Genomic DNA, 6,672 nt, shown 5'->3' with positions numbered 1-6,672 from the left:
GTCAAAATAGGCTTGATTGGTTTAACTGAGAATATAAAATCTAAAAACAAATACTGTACCTTTGATGATTGCCTCTCGAATTTTGTTAAATAAAAGCTTCTTGTTCTTTGAGAATAAAGGTGTTCAAAGATTCTCAACACAAATAATAGTGTTTGAAGGAAACGCCAGTTACCCTGACTTGATCTTCTATTGAACGATCACACTGTACTCCATAAATGGTACAATTATCCTCACACACCAATTTTAAAAAGGGGTGGCTCTGTACCACGTCTACTGTGAGAACTAAGACAATTCTCAGCAGTCAGACTATGATCTTCCAGAAAAGGTCGGCATGATTCTGAGGGGACACACGGTTTTGGTGAAGGGCCCCCAAAGAAGCCTGGGAGGGACTTTAATCACATCAAGGTAGGACTCAGTCTTTGCAAGAAGACTCTGGGTTGACCAATGACCGGGAAAAAGGAGGAACTGGCCACCTACAGACGTGTGCAGAAGAGGGTCAAGGGTGTCACCCTGGGCTTCCGTTGTAAGAGGAGGTCTCTGCAGGCCCACTCCCATGTCATCACTCAGGAGCATGGGTCACTTGTTAAAATCTCTAATTTCTTGGATGAAAAATACATCCACAGGGTTCAGAAGAGAGCAGGGTTGCTTGTTCAAGCCTAGAAAGATGAGTTAACCCCTGAATCAAATGACATTGAATTTTCAAGTCAGCTCTTTTCTTTAGCAAGCCACAGTAGTGAGAAACAAGGATATCAGACCATTTGGGGGTGCTGTCTATGTCTCTGATGAAGGAACGGTTCAGCATGCTGACGAGTAAGATCTAAGAATTGTCCAGATACAGAGACAAGATCCCAGAATGTAAGACCAACTTGTGATATGTTTCTATTGAAGAAAACACAACACACACACACACACACACCCAAGGTGCCTCTCTTGGAAAGCATGGTAATGTACTAGAAAGAGCAGGTCCTCTGAAGCCAAAGACATTGAAGTTTGAATTCATATTCAGTTATTCACTATTGAGTTGGACATGTGGTTTGGGCTCTTGGAGAAGTTCCATTTTCTGTTAAATGGACTGAATCATAGTATCTACCCCATAATGCTGTCATGAGAACCAAGTGAGTTACTGCTTACCACAGATGCACACACATACCCCACACAATCCTTCTAATTCCAGCTTTCCAGCCAAGAATCTCAGCATTCAATTGGTTTTAGGAAAAACATCATCTCACCTTCCTTTTATAATAGATGTCTCTCCTCTAGCTCTTTCAATAGATGGCTTTGCAGCTTCTGTTTGAATGCTTCCAAGGCCAGGTGTCTCACTGCTTCATAAGGCAGTTGTATTGGTCAGCTTTCTATCACTATAACAAAATAACTGAGATAATTAATTTACAAAGAGGAAAGGTTTATTTGGGTCACAGTTTTGAAGATTCCAGACATGACCAATTGGCCCCTTTGCTTTGGGACTGTGGCAAGGCAGCACATCATGGTGTGGAGCACGTAATGGAGTGAAACCACTCACCTCATGAGCCAGGGAGTAAACGAGAAAGAGAAAGAGATGAGGGTCCTCTAATTCCCTTTAAAGACAGACCTCTGATGACCCTCTTGCTAGGCTCTATCTCCTGGAGTTTCCTCCCAGCCATGCCACCCTGGAGGCCAAACCTTTAACACACAGGCTTTTGGACAACATTCAACAAACATCCAAACTCTAGTGGCAGCTAGACTCTACAGTTAGATCTTGTTTCTAGAAGGTTCTTTAGGATGCACTAACATCTGCTGGCTTTTGCCTTCCAACCCCGGTTCTCCTCTCTGCTCTGGGTCCCTGGGATGAGGCAGATCCCTTTCCACCTCACCATCATTCTGGTTAGCTACCTACCTCTCCCTGGCCCATCACAGTCTAGCAATGTGCTGTCCGTAGGGTGGCATTTCACACAATGGACTTCTTTCACCGCGGTGTCCTGCTTTGCCTCCAGACTGGACGCAGTGCAGCAGGGACAGATAGAGCGTCTTTGGAGGCCAGGCAGGTAACACAAACAAGCGAGGTCAGTGGAGGGTCAGATCCCTTGGGACCTTCCTAAACCTTCAGTTTTTTTGCTAGATTTTTAATTCTCATTCTGAACAACCCAAGTCATTCTACTTTAGGACCATCATTTTATTCAACCACACAAAATTCTTTCTCACACACACAAAAATTGTTTCCCATTTTTCTTGCCAAAAAATACATTCTCACACTTACAGCTTCCTTTGCATCTCCCTCCCCTTTTTATAGATTCCTTTCTGCCTCCTTCCTCACATTGACCCCTTCAAACAACCCTTTTTGGGGAAAAAAAAATCTCCAAATGAGACACAGCTGCTCTATTATTCCTCAATAAAAGAAATATTCTGTCTTGGAGTTTTTCTCATCAGAACCATACCTTCATGTCTTCTTTTACTCTCTGCATATAGAATCATATATACTATTTTATAATTTTTGACTCTTAGAAACCCGATTTTCTAGTGAAGAGCTCCCCAGGAAGAAAGCAATCTTGAGCTGCTTGCCGTGTGCCAAGGACTTATGAAATCATATTTATTTACTTATTTTAAAATTGTTGATGGGCCTTTATTTATTCATTTATTCATATGCGGTGCTGAGAATCGAACCCAGGGCCTCACACGTTCGAGGCAAGGGCTCTACCGCTGAGCCACAACCCCAGCCCCTCCAGTGACTTCTTTGTCAAAGACAATCCCTGAAGATTGTACTGCTGAACTTGATCTGCAGGAAGCAAGGGACACCGTAGGGTACTCTCATCTGTATTATCTGATCTTGGCTCACAGTGATACTTTTATGATCTTAAACTTCTGACAGAGGTAAAGGGAATCCTGCCTGGCCAGCCCTCCCAGGCAAAAATTTATGATAGAATTTCTGGGGTTGGAGTTGTGGCTCAGCGGTAGAGCGCTCGTCTGGCATGTGCAAGGCCCTGGGTTCGATCCTCAGCACCACATAAAAATAAACAAATAAAATAAAGGTATTGTGTCCAACTACTTCTAAAAAATTTTTTAAAAATCCTGAAGATGTCTTCATTTTTATTTTACCGACAGATTAAAACTCTCTTATTTATCCAGGGTTTACTTAAGTCATGTGAACTCAGAGGCTTTGGGAAGCATCACCATCATCTTAACAGTTGTAAGGTATGAGTGTTCCTTTATCTAAGAAGCCAATCTTAATGAGATTCCTTAAGGCATCTCACTGTATAGACACAGGATACAACATGTACACATGGACAATACACATAAGCATATACACAAACATCTTCAAGCTGTTCATTTTAGAATTTTATTCATGAGTCAGAAAAATGAAGTCATACAGATTTGCCAGTTTATAAAAAGATGGTTAAATCCAAGTTATATATCTGAGAAAATGGGACTCCTGATTATATGTATTATTATTATTATTTTAACCAGGGGTATTTAGCCAGTGAGCCTCATCCCTAGGCTTTTTATTTTTTATTTTGAGGCAGGGTCTCCCTATGTTACTTATGGCCTTGCTAAACTGCTGAGGCTGGTCTCGAACTTGTAATCCTCCTGCCTCAGCCTCTGAAGCTGCAGGGATTACAGGCGTGTGCCACCATGCCTGTCCCTGATAGCATCTTATGAAGGTTGTGGGTTGAATTTGGGGGTACAGCAATTTACATAGCAGCTTAATTTTTTAAAAAGGCTCTTTTATATTTTTTCCTCCTTTCTTTTAGTCCCAAATGAGTTTAACGGTTAACTGTTCAATGTTTACATTTTATTTATTTTTTTTACTTTTTTGTAGTTGTAGATGGACAGCATGTCTTTATTTCATTTGTTTATTTTTATGTGGTGCTAAGGATTCAGCCCAGTGCCTCGCACATGCTGGTCAAGCGCTCTGCCACTGAGCTACAGCCCAGGGTTTACATTTTTTAATAAGCACTGACTAAGACAATACATTTCTAAATGACCTTGAGTCACAAAACGAACTGTGGTAAAAACGAAGATTCAGTAACCTTCTAAAAAGAGGCAGCCTCTACTCAGTTCCCCTCATCTTTCCCCACTGAAATCTGGCCTAGTGCTGTCAGATATGGAGTGTTTAAATACATGAATTCCATATTTTTAATCTAAAATCACCTGATTAAAATGATGAGTACACGTACACATCAGTGAAAGGCAATTAAATTCTACAGTTAATAACATTGTACCAATGCTAATTTCTTGGATTTCATAATGCACGATGAAAGGTGTGATGGGTGAAAGTGGTCAGGGATATAAGAAGTTTTGTACGATTTTCACAACTTCGTGTGAGTCTAAAATCATTTTAAAGTGAAATTTATTACTGACTTTTGCCTTCCAGGCTCGATTCACCTGACAGGTCATTGCCACAGCCACTGGTGGCAGCCACAGGGAGAGCAGGAGCACCTAGCATCCTGCCCAGGAATGCACTCCAGCTACCCAATGCAATGTGAAACTATAAGGGTCAGTCAGTCCCACGGGTCCAGATAGTGAGGGGTTCCTGGGCCAAAGCACTTTTAGCCATAGCCACAAATGAACCAAGTGCTTCCCTGGAAAGTGACTCTAGGGTTGCAGAAACAGTCACTGCTCTTCTGCTTATGGGCTGGGTCCAAACGTTCTCCTGACGTTATAACCAATTATTTTAATACCTTTAATACAGTACCCAACTCTGTCCTAGGACTGTCCCCCGCTGCAGCATGTGTCCCACTAGGACCAGATGGCTGTACCCTCTCTGTTCCTCATTGCTACTTCCAGATCACGCCCTCTCCCCATCTCTAAAGCCTCCTGCACGCTATGTGCATATATAGAAACACCACACCGAACCCCACGGATATACAATCAATTGGTAGGTGTTAATACATTTTTTATAAAAGTGATAAGGCTTCCTGCAAAGTCTAGTCAGCAGACTCTCTCGTGCAACTCTCTCCTAGTTGCTGTGATCCTCTTTCCTCCTGGCACAGGCTCACGCTCACCAACACCAACACCACTCCCATGCTGGTTCTCACAGCCTCTGTTTCTGACATCATTTCCTCCCATGATCTTATCTTCCACCCAGACTCAGAGACTGACCCAACTCCTGATAGATCACCTCCTGCATGTCCCTCTTGACCTCACATCCTACCAACCATTCTCTGATGTCTCTACCTCCCTCAGCCACTCACAACCTCATTCAGATCCCGAGCCAGGACTTTGTACCCAGCCTGGTGACCTTGGGTCACTATAGGATCATTCCCTGACCGTCTTTGTCATCCTGGCTGCCATGCACACAGAGGTCTCACCTCACAGGCATGATGGGGCTACTCAATCTCCAGCTTTTCTCTCCTCCAGAGAGGGTGGGGGTGGGGTTGGGAAGTTTCAAGCTTCTGTTCATGGCTTGGTCTTTCTGGTGACCAGGTCACATTCAGGAACCCACAGGAATCCAAGGGATTTAGGAGCTCTGTGCCCGGATTCTGTGGCAGAGACCACATAGGTATTTCTTATTATGTCACATTCCACCTGTTGACTGTATGGTCCTGGATCATGACTTTTGCACCTATTTTACTTTTTTTTCCCCAGAAGTTGTTTCTAATAGTCAAGTGCAAGAGAAAGAAGATTTTTAAAAAACTACTTAGCTCCTCTTCCCTCCAGTTCTTAAAATTCACAGTATTTTTCTTTACATCGGCACAATCTGTAGTTTGTACTCCATCAGTTCTACATTCAATTTATATATAGTATGTCGCTGTATGCAATTTTGTCATGTATGTTGCATAACCAACACCACAATCGAGATGCTCAACTGTGTCATCGCCACAGATTTTCTCATACTCTTTTATAGCCTCACCCACCACCACCCCCCCTCCCTGACACCCGGCAACCAACTAATCCATTCTCCACCTTTACAATCGCGCGATTTCATGACTGCTACACAACGGAACCGCCACGTGTGCATCCTTGTGAGACAGGCTCCGTCAGCACAATACCCACCTGTTTATCTAAATGGTTGTGTTCATCAATAATCGATTCCTTTTTACTGCCGACTGGTATTCCATGATACCGATGACTACAGTTGGTCTAACCATTCTCTTTTTAGAGCACCCTTGGGTCATTTCCAGCCTTTGGTTATGATCAGCAAAGCTGCTGTGAATATTTGTTCACCAGTTCCTGCAGGAAAGTCAGTTCTTCATTTCTCTGGAATAAATGTTCAATGGCTGAGTCATGTGGTACATGCGTGTTTGATTTTATAGAAAACTGCCAAGTTATTTTGCAGAGCGCCTGTGCTATTTTCCATTACCACTAGCAATGTCTGGATGATTACGGCCACATATCCTTGTCAGCATTTGATATCACCACTGTTTTTTGTTTTTTTTTTATTTTAGCCATTCTGATGTATGTCATGAAACTTGGCTATGAGTTAATTTGGATTTTTCTATTTGTTCATGATATTGAACATCTTTCCATGTGCTTATTTGCCATCTGTATGATTTTTTTCTTTTGAGTCAAAGACCTTTTGTTTCTCTTCTAATTGAATCGTTTTCTTTTGATTATTGAGATTTGAGGGTTATTTATATATTCTACATACAGGATCTTTGTCAGAAACATGATTACAGTTATTTTATACTTGCATTTAATTTGTCTTTTTATTCTTTTAATAGGATCTTTGAGCAAACTTTTTTACTTTCAATGAGGTCA

General features: G+C 42.0%; 1 pseudogene; it reads left to right on the top strand.

Annotated features, from left to right (window-relative positions):
* The first annotated feature begins 215 nt into the window (after window positions 1-215).
* LOC143382723 (large ribosomal subunit protein uL6 pseudogene) lies at window positions 216-814 on the top strand (annotated as a pseudogene).
* Window positions 815-6,672: the final 5,858 nt, after the last annotated feature.

The sequence above is a fragment of the Callospermophilus lateralis genome, chromosome 17, assembly GCF_048772815.1.
Source record: "Callospermophilus lateralis isolate mCalLat2 chromosome 17, mCalLat2.hap1, whole genome shotgun sequence".
In the NCBI taxonomy this organism is placed as follows: Eukaryota; Metazoa; Chordata; class Mammalia; order Rodentia; family Sciuridae; genus Callospermophilus; species Callospermophilus lateralis.
The sequence above is the reverse complement of the archived record's forward strand: the minus strand, read 5'-3'. Positions and strand labels throughout refer to the sequence as shown.